Raw genomic sequence first — 14300 nt, forward strand, 5'->3', positions numbered from 1 at the left:
GGTCTACAGAGTCTAAGTGTCACCAGAGGCAGGGATACCATGATCAGGTGTTGTTCCTTCAGAAACTGAACAACACATTCAGAGTTATCAGATTCTGATCCTTTAGAATCTAAGACATTCAATTTCTCTAGATATGCTTTCATGGGAGACAATTTTGAGTTAAATATTAAGCTTATGATCATATACACTTAATCATATGTTAGTATACCCAATTGTTCTTTAAGTACTTTGTTACCATCAAAATTTAAGGGATGTGGACAATTTTGTTCCAACACCTTTTTCAATTTATTTTCATCTGCATCAACATGACCATTTCATTTGGTCATGAATTGTCCTCACTTCTAAAACCATTCATCTGCAGAGGTTTGAATTATTGATATTGTTTAACTATTTCCATGCTTTTCTATATTGGTCTCAATTTCATACGCATCTTGTATTATTCACTAGCTGACATTTGAGGAAATGTCAAAGTCAATATTTGACTATTGATTTTTCTTTATGTAAATATCATGCATTTTGATCTTTAGTCTTGTTTTTTTTATTATTTTATTTTTGGTTTGGTTTAAAGTTTTGGTAATCTTAAAACATTTTCTAACTTGAGTTAGACATTTCAAAATAAATTGAATTTTTTGTCATTAATTAGAAATTAAGTGAGACAAAATATTTTGCATATCATTTTAAATACAAAATGACATACAATTTAGTTTTTTTTATTACACCACGTAGTTTTATCCATTTTACAGTAAAAAAAACTTGTAATACAAAAAAAATTGTTTTTACTTTTATACTTAATCATTTTTTTTACCACATTCAATCTACATCCTTTGAGTTATAAAAGAGGTTTTAAAAATTAGGTTAATTAAGGTTTATTTTCATTTTTTATCAATGTTATATTTTACAAGAAAATAGAATAAAAGTAGAGGTTTATTTTTATTAATAGTATATCATAAGAAGGAAATAAGCTTTTTCAACAGCATCTCACGCCTCTCTTGTGTTGTTCTGGCGTTCATGATCATCATCACCTATGCTCATACCATTCATGCCACATTCATCACATGGAAAACAAGGGGGAAAAATTCACTAGGACCATACTGTCGTACCCCAAAATTTGTCCTCCCCTCTTCATTTTTTTATTCAACCATCAACTCGAGGATCATCTGTATTCAGACATGTCTCATACATATGCATTCATTCATGTATTCAAAACTCTAGTCCTTTGCTTTGAGGTTTGTGAACCCTATGGTTTGCATTGAGGTAGTGGAAATCCTGGTTGTGGTTCATGGCAATGATGCACCACTCGAGTTGACTTCTCACCTCGCTTGAAATTCTTGATTGATGCATAGCTTTGAACTTTGACCTAGTAAACCTTAATTCATGGTGTTATGTGATTGATTCAAGGCATGTTTGCATTCATGTTTCATTGACCTCATGGTCTCATGATCCATTTGATCAGAGTCTTATTTCATTCCCATTTCATCCATTACTTTCATGGTTTTATTAAAATGTCAAAATTCATTCATGCTTTGATTTATAGTCCTATTGATACAAATTCATTGTCCATTTGATCAAGTCATTCCATGACCCATTAATTCCATTTTATTCATTCATTCAAACATGTTCAAAAGTGCATTGAAAGCTTTTGTTTCAAGTTGATTTCATATTGAACAAGAAATAAAGCCATGCCATTATGCCTCACACATGAGCCCAGGCATCAAAACGAGGGGAAAAACATTTTGTGTGATGGAAATAGATTTCCATATCTTGGGTAATCGATTTCCCTGCTCCTAGTAGCCAAAAAAATATTTTTCGTGATGGAAATCGATTTCCATATCTTGGGAAACCAATTTCCCTGCTTCCAGTGGCTAAAAATGCATTTGTGGGTGATGGAAATCGATTTCCATGTTTTGGGAATCGATCTCCCCTAGGACAATAGCCAAAATACTACATTTTTCAGCAGTAATGCAACAATCCTTGCACTCCAAACCATTTCCAATGTTTGCATCAATGCACATTGAAATTTTTACATAATTACATAGCAACCAACCATATCATTCATGCATTGGACCAAGCTCTTAACACTTCAATTTACCAACCTTCTCAACATTTGTGAGTTACTCATAATAGTCCCAAACTAATTCTAAACCACACCTAACTAACTCCAAACCTCTTCAAACTTATTCCAACCCATTTTAACTAATTCCAAGCCTCATTTAACCAATTTCAAGCCTCACAAAACTAACTCCAAACCTCCATTTGACCCAAACCTATAACCTATATAAACACATCACTCTCATTACACCAAGAAAAACTCAGAACTTGATCATCCTCTCAAATTACCCATTGCAAATTCAACTTTCCGCCTCTCACTTCATCTTCTTCAATTCCTCTCCCTACACTAAAGCTCAAATCACCATTGGAGCAAACTTCACATTGAAGTTTGTTATCAATTGAGCTAAACTTCTTGCATTCAACAACCATCCCTATATTCATATAATCAACATCAACAACAACAATTCAATTCAGAATTTTTCAGAGTTGATTCTTGAAGAGGAGGAGTTCATAGTAGAAGTAGAAGATTAAAGGTTTAAAGTAGCATACCTCTGGTTTTCACTTCATCTTCTTGATCACTGTCACACCCCAATTTTGACCCTGAATCGCCGATTCAACACATTCATCATAGCTATTGCATATCTACATTCCATATCGCATAATGCCTAGAATATCAGTCGAAATAAGTTTTTGGAATTACAGGCGAACCGGTTGAGTTAATCGCCAGATGTGCATCAAATCAGTAGACGAAAATTTTTAAAATCAAGCTTGCAAACACTATTTTTATTAATCTACGTTTCGCGTAGTTTAATCTGGTATGCTCGAATTATTTTTCGGCTAAATTTTCGGCCACCTTTCGACCCGCCTGAGTCTTTTAACTGGTCAAAATTTATTTCAAAATTAAAAGAAACGCTGTATTTTTCCAATAAGTTTATTTTGCATTGATCATTGTAGTACATTCATTTTAATTTTTCAGACATCTTTGCGCCCAATTTTTACTTATTTTGAGTCAGTTCATTTTTATTATTTTGTCAAAGTATCCTAAATAATTAAATAGAACTAATTGTATTTTTGTGTTGAATTTATTATAATTATTTTTTAGTGCTTAATTTTATTTAGTTTTAATTTATTTTGATTGTTTTTGTCTCTAATAACACCCATTAAGGGCAATTTTGACATTTTAAAAAGTAGAAAAAAAAACTTTTAGGTCACCAATAGCCAACCCATTTTGTACACCCAAAGAAGGAAAAAACAAGATCTGACTGTAAAAAAAGCAACTCTTTGCTTTTCATTAATAAGTGCTTTTCATTAATAAGAGGCATGACCCTCACCTCACAAAGGAGGACCCCAACGTCTCTTAAAAAAGAAGAGGAATCTCTTTCCCATAAAGGATCCATGTTACTGCATATCACAGAGAAAAGGTCTCTTCACTTGCCGGTCTTTTTTTGAGCAAAAATCCAAGACACATGCTGCTACTCCATACAAACCACACAATCTCCATGCTTGACTATGTAAAAAAAGACCACCTACTGTATACATATACATCACCTCCTATATAAAAAAAAAAACGAAAAAACGCTCTCACTCTCTCTCTCTCTACCGAAACCCCATACTCCACTGTCTTCTTCCTCTCTACCATGCTTCCTCTCCACCACAATAAACTTCACATTCCTCACTCCTTTTTCATCTAACCCTCTCACACATAACCCATGGCAAGCAAATGGAGAAAAGTCAAGCTAGCTTTCGGATTCAATTCCTGTATTCACGTTCCTAAACACTTAGATGATTCCTCTCCATCTCTCCACACCAACGCAAGATTCTCCGCCGACACCTCCGCCTCTACTCTAACTGTTCGATCACCTTCCTTCTCTGCTCACTGATCACTCAAATCCCCCAAGGGAACTTGTGCAATATGCCTGAACACATTGAAACCAGGGAATGGCCAGGCCATTTTTACTGCAGAGTGCTCTCACGCTTTCCATTTCCACTGTATCACTTCCAATGTAAAACACGGGAACCAAATTTGCCTTGTTTGTCGAGCAAAGCGGAGAGAAGTTCCTTTTCAGAGCCCTGAGTTACATCCTCGAAGCAGTCAATTAACAAGAGATAATGGGTGGCCGGCTGCCATAAGGAGGCTTCCGTCTTCTAATCAAGTCAATCCCGGTGGACAGATTTCATCACTTTATCATGTTATCGAACCAGCTATTTTTGATGATGATGAACCTATTGATCAACACCCTTCAACTCCCTGCAAGAAACAGATACAAACTTCAACCCTCCATCACTCTTCATCCATTTCAATACTCACTTCACCATAGAACCTGAATCCTCACTCCACCATTCTTCATCCTCCAACTCACGAACCGAAACAGAACGGATAACTCTGCAACCGGCGAACTGCAATCAACTTCGCTCTGCAACCTACATAAATACATGCAGAAAACCAGCAAATAAAAAAACTAACTCTCTGGATTCTCCATCATCTTCACCCTCATTCCATAACCCTCCACTACATCTTCTTCAACCGACCAACTCGGAATGAGTGAAACAAAAGGATTCTCTTTTCATCTCCATGTGGTAAACACCATCACGGTGCAGCAATAACTCCTCTCTTCATCGACGACATATCAACATCGCACGAAGGCGGAACAAAGTGGATCTTCACCTCCGCTCAAGGAATTGGTTATCATCTTAATCCTTCATCTCGAACACGATACGGCGAGACGGAAACGCAAAGTGTCATCATCAGCGACGTGAACTCGTGTTCTGCGCGGAGTGGATAGAGGTTGCTCGTGAGGACGAGTCATCTCCGACACCGACGGTGAGGTTCAGTCTTAACATGAGTGGATTTCCATGTTCATCTTTCTTGCCACGAACAACTTCACCTGCTATCTTGTGATGAACACTAGGGTGGATTTGTTTTTTCTTCTGAAAGAGGAATCGCCTGAGGAACAATAAAGAATAGGTTGGTTTACTTTTTTCCCTTTCAATACCTTGCCACGTGTCCCTTCGTGATAGGTTGGACCTGGATTTCAAAATGAATGTTGGATATGGTGCGCCGTCCCACCCACATATCAGATCCATTTTCTTATTTTTTTTTCTTTTCACTTATTTAATTTAGGTTATATTTGCTTCATTTTAGGATTTTTATGCGATTGGGCTTTAGGACCATATCTTTCCATTGCCACCCCATATTTCAGATCCATTCTCTTATATTATTTATTGACTTACTTTTTTAATTTAGGTTATACTTGCTTTATTTTGTGGATTTCATGCGATTGGGTTTTAGGCCCATATTTTTCCATTGACACCCCATTTCCATGAGTAAACCCTCATCGTTTAATGCATTTTTTTAAAAAAATATTTTTTGTTATAGTTAATTAATTAGTTAGAAGTTCATTTGATGAAGACGTTCAATTTTCATTTAATTATTAAATTACTTGATGATTGGTTTGATCGATTTTCATGTGTTGGGTATTTTATTTAGATATTATCTATCCGCGTTCACTTCATACACGTAAGTATTCGCATTTTAGTTTCACTGATGTTGCATTCGGTCCTACTAACAATTTCAGTTTTGAACTCTTTTCACCATATTTTCAAAAAAATTAATCGACATCATTTCTAAACTGGTTTCAATCATTTTCAAATAAATAATTCCAAACTTTCGTACATTGATCATATCAATTTAATTTCAAACCATTTTCTTAATAAAATTGGAAGAAAAAGATTATCATGGATGGAATGTCCAGTCATAATCCCGAATGTTAGGCTCAAGCTGTAAGAGCTTGTAAGCCCTATGTATTCATCTTCTCTTCAAATATTTGTAAATATTCAAACGTATTTTTCAATAAAAATCTGAAGAAAAAGATTATCCTGAATAGAATATCCATTTATAATCCCGAATATTAGGCTCAAGCTGTAAGAGCTTGCAAGCCATAAATGTTCGTCTTCTCTTCCCCACACTCCATCAGTCAAATCATTTTCTTAACAAAGTTGGAAGAAAAAGATTACCTGGATGAAATATCCAGTCGTAATCCCGAATGTTAGGCTCAAGCTGTAAGAGCTTGTAAGCTATATGTATTCGTCTTCTCTTCAAAATACTTGTAAATATTGAAACTTCTTTTCTCAGTAAATTGGAAGAAACAGACTACCTGGGTGGAATATCCAGAGTATTAGACCCAAGCTGTAAGAGCTTACAAGTCACAAGTACTCGTCTTTCAAACTCCAAAATACTTAATTCCTATCTTAACCTCTTTCAATAAAGATGGAATTAGAACATGGTGTATATCGTGCACTCCTGAGATTAAGATTCGAGGTGGATGCCTCGCCTATCTTGACTCTCGCCGTCGTTGTCAATGCGGTTTCTTCAAACCCTTTCTCAATCAAATTCAAAACACTTAATCTTTATTAAACACTTTTGCCAATAAAGATGGAAATGGAACATGGTGGATACCGTGCACTCCCGAGACTAGGATTCGAGATGGATATCTCGCTCATCCAAGTTCTCGCCGTCTCTCAAAATACATCCAACCGATCAAACTCTTTTCTTCACCGTCGTGCGATTAACCGAAAAACCTTTTCATAAACGAAAGATATCTTGTCTTAAGATGATGCAAAGCAATGCTTCGGCCACAATTGTTGAGTTGAGATAAGTGACGTTTTCCGAATGTTGATTTATAAATCCATTCGATGTGTGATATACGTCCGCTCCTCATCTGTTTTGGGTAAAACAATGTTTTCGTCGATTAATACAATATAGCTTTCGCTAAAATCGACCAATAAACAAACATTTTCTACCCAGAACTACGTAAGTCTTGACTTCTCTATTGAGATACGTAGGAGCAGGATTTGTAAATCTTGTCAGGCCCACTAATAAAAAACTTAGGTTTAGTCCTTCGTCAAAAATCCAAAAACATTTCTTCTCTCTTCTATTCTTTCTTTCCCACCTAATAACTTGAAAAGCCTAACATTTCAAACTAACATTAACGTGCACAACTAACCTAATGGTTCCCGTTGAGTACAACGGACGTGAGGGGTGCTAATACCTTTCCCTTGCGTAATCGACTCCCGAACCCTGATATTGGTTGCAACGACCATAATCATTGTCGTTCTTTCTTGGGTTTTATCGATATTTCCCCTTTCCTTTTTAGGAATAAATAAAGTTCGGTGGAGACTCTGTTCAGTCCATCATTGCGAGCGTACGATTGCACTTTGCTTAAGTCGTGTTCTCATTTTTCAAGAGGTACGACAGATGGCGACTCTGCTGGGGATTCGATAACTCCTTAAGTGAGTCAAGCCTAGTTAGGTCGTTTGTGTGCCTTTGTTTGTTTACCTATGTGGCTTTTTTTTCTCTTCTTTATTGTTTTGCTATATTTATTGTCATATTGATATAAATCTGTTGTATTGGTTCGAAATGCTTTGGTACTTGGAGATACTCTGATTGCAAACCTTGTGGGAAAGACTTTTTATCCGAGTCTCAGGTAAAAACATACGATATGACAAGGTTGAGTAGTGCGGGTCCGCGGGATGAATTTCTCGTTGGGTCGGTGCGAGAACCTTACTTAGAGTAGATTCTTGAGAGAATGTTGTTGCTCGGCAAGTAAGTTGCCGTAAGCTTCGATATTTTCTTTAGGATCCATGACTCTGGGAACCATTTGTAGAACCTTAATCCTTTGTCCAATTAGGAAAGATGGTTGCGTAGTGTGGGTTCGCGAGATAAATTTCTCGTTGGGTCGATGCGAGAACCTCACTTAGAGTAGATTCTTTAGATGGAGTTAATGCCCGACAAGTAAGTTGCCACAGGCAGCAAACAGTCTAATGGATCCATGACTCTAGGAACTTTTTTGGAAACCCTAGATCATACCCGGTGAGAACCTATTCTTGGAAAGCAATCAGATTCATCAGTACCTCAGACTTTTGAACCCGTGTATTGAGAAAAAAAACAAATATGCATGGCTTGCATTGCATTCATTTACATTCCATTGCATCTGCATCTCATCATAATACATGTCATTTTCCAGACAAAATACAAAAAAACTCATCCATCCTTTGTCCATGATCAACAAAGTGATTCCTGACACGAGTTTAGAACAAAATAACCATGTCTCAAGAGATGATGGACGAGCTAAGGAAAAGTTAAGAAGCATTGAATGAGGGAACTCAATATTTTGAAGAGCCAAATGGGATGGTTCGTGGAAGCCCTGCATGCCTTATTGAGAAAAGAGGGTCATCCCATACCCATTACTGCAGTGGAGGGAGCTACTGCTCCACATCTATCAGGTGTTACTCCAAGTCAAGGGAAATTCTATGTGGAAACTCCTCATCTACCGGTATATGGAACTCCCACAAGATGTCACATCAACATCCTCTGGCTATTCCTCCTCAAAATCACCGAAGTCAGGTTCAGAACAAAAATAAGAATCAGAACAAGGGGAACAAAATCACAACGACCCGATTCCGGTGCCATATAGCAAGCTCTACCCGCAGCTGATCCAGAATGCTTTGGTGACCCCTCGAGCTCTCACACCTGTGTCACCATACCTGCCATGGTACAATCCAAATGCAACATGTTAATTCCATAAAGGGGCAGTGGGACATGACCTAGATTCTTGCTTAGCGCTGAAAGCCTTGGTACGAGAGCTGATTAACAAAAAGAGCTTAGTCTTTGAAGAAGATCACCCGAAGGTCAAGTGCGGATACCATACTGGAACAACGGGGCACTCCATCGAGGAATGCAAGAGTTTTAAGCTCAATATGCAAAGATTGATTGACATAAGGTCACCAACACTCAAGGAGGAAGTCTCAGGTACATATATCTTAACTTCTGGGCCAAGTAATGAGAAAGGGAAAGGACCCCTGAAACCCCTCAAGGTTTTGTACCACAAGGAAGGGGTCAAGGATATAGCTAATGAGATATCATCATTTCCTGGTAAGAGCATTGAGATATCGCCTTGGATTTCCAATGTCACGACCCATACCAACGAAAGAAAAAGAGAAATGAGTAAAGGATCCAAGAGGGTTGCATACAACGATGAGATTGAAGGAAAATAATTTGAAGATCATTGTGCCAATGTCAAAAAGCTCGTTGATCCCAACCTTCAAGTGGCTAAAAATGAGCAGTTAGTAATGCCCAAAGTGCCATACCAACAACCACTACCTTTTGATCTTCATTACCAACAATCCTGGTTTGCTTCTCATCCAAATCAACGAGCCCAAGGCCCGAGATATCGGAATCAACATCAAAATCAGCCTAGGCCTCAAAATAACTTGGAAAGAAGAAATGTTCCTCGTCATCCAATCCTCATGACCTACAACCTCTAATTCAAAACTCGTTGGTGGTTCCCAAGTCTCTTAAGCCGGTTCCACAACCTTACCCACCCGGGTATGACCCAAATGTGCAATGTGGATATCATGCCGGATCAGAAGGGCATTCAACCGAAGACTGCAACACTTTCAAAGCCAAAGTACAATAGTTGATTGATAACGGGTACATAGCCTTTCAATAAGGAAGCTTGGTGGTAAACGTTAAACCATCGATCGGATAAGTGTGAAGATCTCAAGGGGTGTCCCCATAAGTTAATGGATCAAGTTTGAAGAAGTCATTCCCTAAACCTGGCAATCATTTGGTTGTTTCAGCATTTCTTTTGTAGTTTCCTCGCATGTTGATTGTTATTTGCTTTTAAGCATTGTTATTTTCTTTGAATTGGTAAGCTTAATGAAATGTTTATGCATCTTTGGAATTAATCCATTCGTATTCACTCGTTTTTCATTCATGTTAAAAACAAGATACTCCTCTCATTCACTTTTTTTTATAAAACCGTTGTGTTAACAAAGATTGGAAGGAGGATGATGAAAACGAAACACCTCAAATTGTTATGGTATGCTTTTGAGTAAAACCTTGTTGATGATGTAAGGCATTGTTTCAAATCCCCAAACATTGAAGAGATAAGGAGTTAATCCCTAGTCAACCACTTTGAGCCTAGAAGTTGGTGTTTATTTCGGATCTAAAACCCTTAATCTTAACCTGGGGCAGGGTAGTTGTGTTCAGATAGTTTGACCGTGCATTCGATCTTTCAAAAAATTCGTCCATATGTACACCCTCCAATTAGGTTCAACCACATGTTATCCTTCGCGCACATGTTGAAGTGTCGAAGAAGCTGAGAAAAGCTAAGATTAGTGTTGGTTGATCCTCATCCACCAATAATGTTGCAGTCAACATCTTAAAAAAACAGAAAAAAGTCCGCTAAGTCAAGTACCACAAAATGACTTAGGCAAAAGTCAGGGAATCCCGATGGACCGAAAGCTTCAAAGAAGCGGTCCAGGCAAAATCAGGGATAAAGAAAATCAATCAAAAGAGGTCATTAAATCCTTAACAAAAACAAAATAAGGTGACTGCCATTTTAAGAAAATCTCACCTTGAATCCTCATTTTCACTTTCGCACCTTCGAAGTCGAATGCGTGTATCGAATTAACTAAACATAGGAATTGGAGATCATCAAGAAGAAGGGGTGGGTAAAAATAAATTTTGAGCCTTATATCCTTTTGTTTCAAAAAACCGTGAACCAGACCACGTTACAATCCTTAAAAGACCTAATTGAGGCAGAGTTTATTCTGAAAGCATACTAGAACAAGGTTGTGTTAACCTGACTCCAAATGATTTTTGCTAACCATTTGATGGCACAGACTTCATGTTGTGAATGACTTGATCGTCATTGTGTTCTTATCAATGACTCGTTCACTGTATTTCACCCATTCATATCAATAAACTCTGATTTCAAATTTTTGCATAAGGACTGCATTAAAATTACCATTTTTTAAATGAACAATCTTATTTGCAAGTGAACACTTAGCATCAAGGAAAATCCAACAATATACAGTTGAAGAACTTGATAAAATGAAAGAAATCCAGTCAGGGGAAATCACTTTGAGTATCATTCGATCCGAGCCAATCACCCCAAGGGTCATTTAGTTAAGAGTAATTTGCTTCAAGACTCAGACTAGGGCAAGCCACCTCAGAAGCTCATTGAGTCCAACAAGCCAAGGACAACCAATCAAAAGTCTATCATTCCAAGATTTGGTTAATCAGGGGTAGACCCCTGCAAGTCTCGAACACTTGGGGCAAGCCATCTTGAGATCGTCTCATGTCAAGCTGTTTCAAACCCACTTTCAAGGTGAACATTTTCAAAGACCCAACAGACTGGGGCAAGATGAGCCACAGAGGGGCAGAACCTCTTTCTTCATGCTTCATGTAACACCCTTCTAAAATACCCCAAAATTAAATTGAAACATCAAAACATAAATCAGAGTAGATATGCAATTTAAGGGTGTCACACTTGACACTTCACACCGTTTTCCAAAATATCCTGTCATGCTCATTTATTTAATCAAAATAAAACATTTGCATAATTCGCAGCGGATAAAGTCTAACGACAATGCAAAACATGTAACATATTACATGTAAACTTGTTCAACAATCATCAATGAAAAACAAGTAAAACATCCCGTCCCGATGTTACATCTACCAGAGCATGACCCACTAAGGAACTACACTAGACTCCAAGGACTAGCTCCTACTCAATCACTGCTCGTTACCTGAAACATAGTTGTAAGGGTGAGTTCCTCAATCGATATAATAAGCATTATAAATTATCATGTAATGTTAAGTAAGTTAACACATTCAATCACCCTAATCAGGTCACACAATCAGTAACAGCAATATCAACTCCAAAATCATACTCAACACAATCACCAAAACAACACGTATAATATTGGAATACATTCATTCATATTATACGCCATACATACATACATTATGCAATGAGACTCCATGCATGCGGTACCGACTATTCGTGAACATATAGTTCAACCTCACCGATCAATCCAGATACGGCTACCAAGCTCACTAGTCCCACTCATTTGAGACCTAGTGACTCACTCACTAATTCCTCACCATGGGAATTAGCTACCACCCCAAGGGCTATGATATGCACGCTAACCACCTAGCATGCAAACATCAACAACAATCCACAATAACTCACTCACTAATTCCTCACCATGGGAATTAGCTACCACCATAAAGGCCATAATATGCACGCTAAATCAACTAGCATGCAAACATCAACAATCCACAATAGACATATGCTCACACTCTAAGCCATAAACAGTCCATTCACAATTGCATACATAATAGATACATTCACAACATTATGCATACCATCATACATCATCAACATATTTATCCCATAATCATATCATGTCATGCCACATAATCAATCACAGTATTAGCACACTCTACTAATACCTATACTGCTCAAAACAACGGGAAATGATCCCTACTATATCATTCATCAGCTAAATTACATCACTCAGCTGAAACGACTAAAAACTGCACAACAACAGCTTAGAAAAATCACAATTCTGCTCATACGCGTATTGCCTAGTCCCATACGCGTATGGCCCATTTCTCAGCCAATCCCATACGCGTATCACCTGTCTCATACGCGTATGCTACGCGTACCACTTCCCCATACGCGTACCAACAGAGACCAAACCACGTTCAAAACATCATCTTCCTCATCCATACGCGTATGGCCTCACCCCATACGCGTACCACTCACAGAATACGCGTAATAACATGCGTATCAGCGTCAATCCTCTCCCTTCCAAGCCATCTCATACGCGTATTGCCTAGTGCCATACGCGTATGACCAGAACCAAAATTTCAGATCTGCAATGGGTTTTCTCTGCTACGAGATTCTTCAGATCCAACCTCCCACAGTCCAATTTTACACAGTATTCGTTCATATCATCTAACACAAATCATACCCTATTCAATTTCACAAATTCTAACATTATTACATGTAATTCCTACGAATTTCCTTCCATTATAATCCAAATTTCGTTCATCCAATATTCCACAAATTTCAGCATACATCATTCTAATCAGAGTCAAATCAATGGTTTATCACTACCCATTACATGTTAACCCATAATACCCATCAAACGACGATAAACCCCCCTTACCTGAGTTAATCCGACAATCCTTTAGCCTCAAGCTTTTCCTTTCTTCAACCCTTGTTCTCTTGCTCTTTCTCCACTTTCTGTCGCTTCTCCCTTTTCACGTGAAAAACCCTTTTTACCAAATGGGACCTTTTTACTGATTCCAACTTTTATTATTCCAATAATAATAATTCCAATAATATTCCAATAATAATCCAATTATTTTAATTAAATTAATAAATATACTATTAACTTAAATTAAATAATTATCATATTTTTATCGGGGTGTTACACTTCAAACTACTCAAACAAATTCTGCCATACGTCAACAACTATTGAGTTTAAGACGAGTGCCCAAAAATTATGATAGCATGATTCATTAATCCTCCAAGAGGATCTCATTGGCTAAGTTGTGGCCGTCAAACTTGATAGAATTCCCCTTTGACAACATCTATCATAAAATATTTGGTTGAGTTCTCGGTGTTGAGGAATCATGATCTCCATAAACAGTCCCTACAAACTCCCAGTCTGCCTATTGTCAGCATTGCATATCATGATCATTCATATATCATGCATACAACAAAAATTAAATCATCCATGGTTCAAAGTGTACTCTGTACTCATGTTTGTGGCCCCTTAGGTCCCATTATTGATTGTTATCTCTTGACCTAAAGACCAATTGTCACTAGTATCGTTTCAAAAGTTCAATCGTCATTGGCATCTCCAAAATTCAGTCATTACTGGCATTATCATCAAAAATACAGTGGTCACCAGAACTCATTTTAAACCCAATTTTTGTTGGCATCACTGTCACTTCATTTGTAAATACAATCGTGTTTGGTATCTGGAGTTTGGTCGTTGCCAACATCATTTAAAGTCCAATTGTTGTTGGCAAAATATGTTAAAAGCTGGTTGTAATCCATTGCTTACAGTAAAAGTCCAATTGTTGTTGGCAAAATCTGTTAAAAGCTGGTTGTAATCCATTTGCTTACAGTCAAAGTCCAATTGTTGTTGGCAAAATCCGTTAAAAGTTGGTTGTAATCCATTACTTACGGTTAAAAGTCCAATTGTAGTTGGCACATATAGAGAGTTTGATTACCCTGTCTTTCCTGATGGTTCCGTGAAAGTCATGTATGACTCATCATCTTGAGGAATTTCCAGAAGCTTAGAGGTTTTTCGTGTTAGAAAACTCCAATGATGTTGGTTTTATTTGATTTCTTTGTAAAGAATTATCATAGCCTTTTGCGTGG

This window comes from Lathyrus oleraceus, chromosome 4, assembly GCF_024323335.1.
Source record: "Lathyrus oleraceus cultivar Zhongwan6 chromosome 4, CAAS_Psat_ZW6_1.0, whole genome shotgun sequence".
NCBI lineage: Eukaryota > Viridiplantae > Streptophyta > Magnoliopsida > Fabales > Fabaceae > Lathyrus > Lathyrus oleraceus.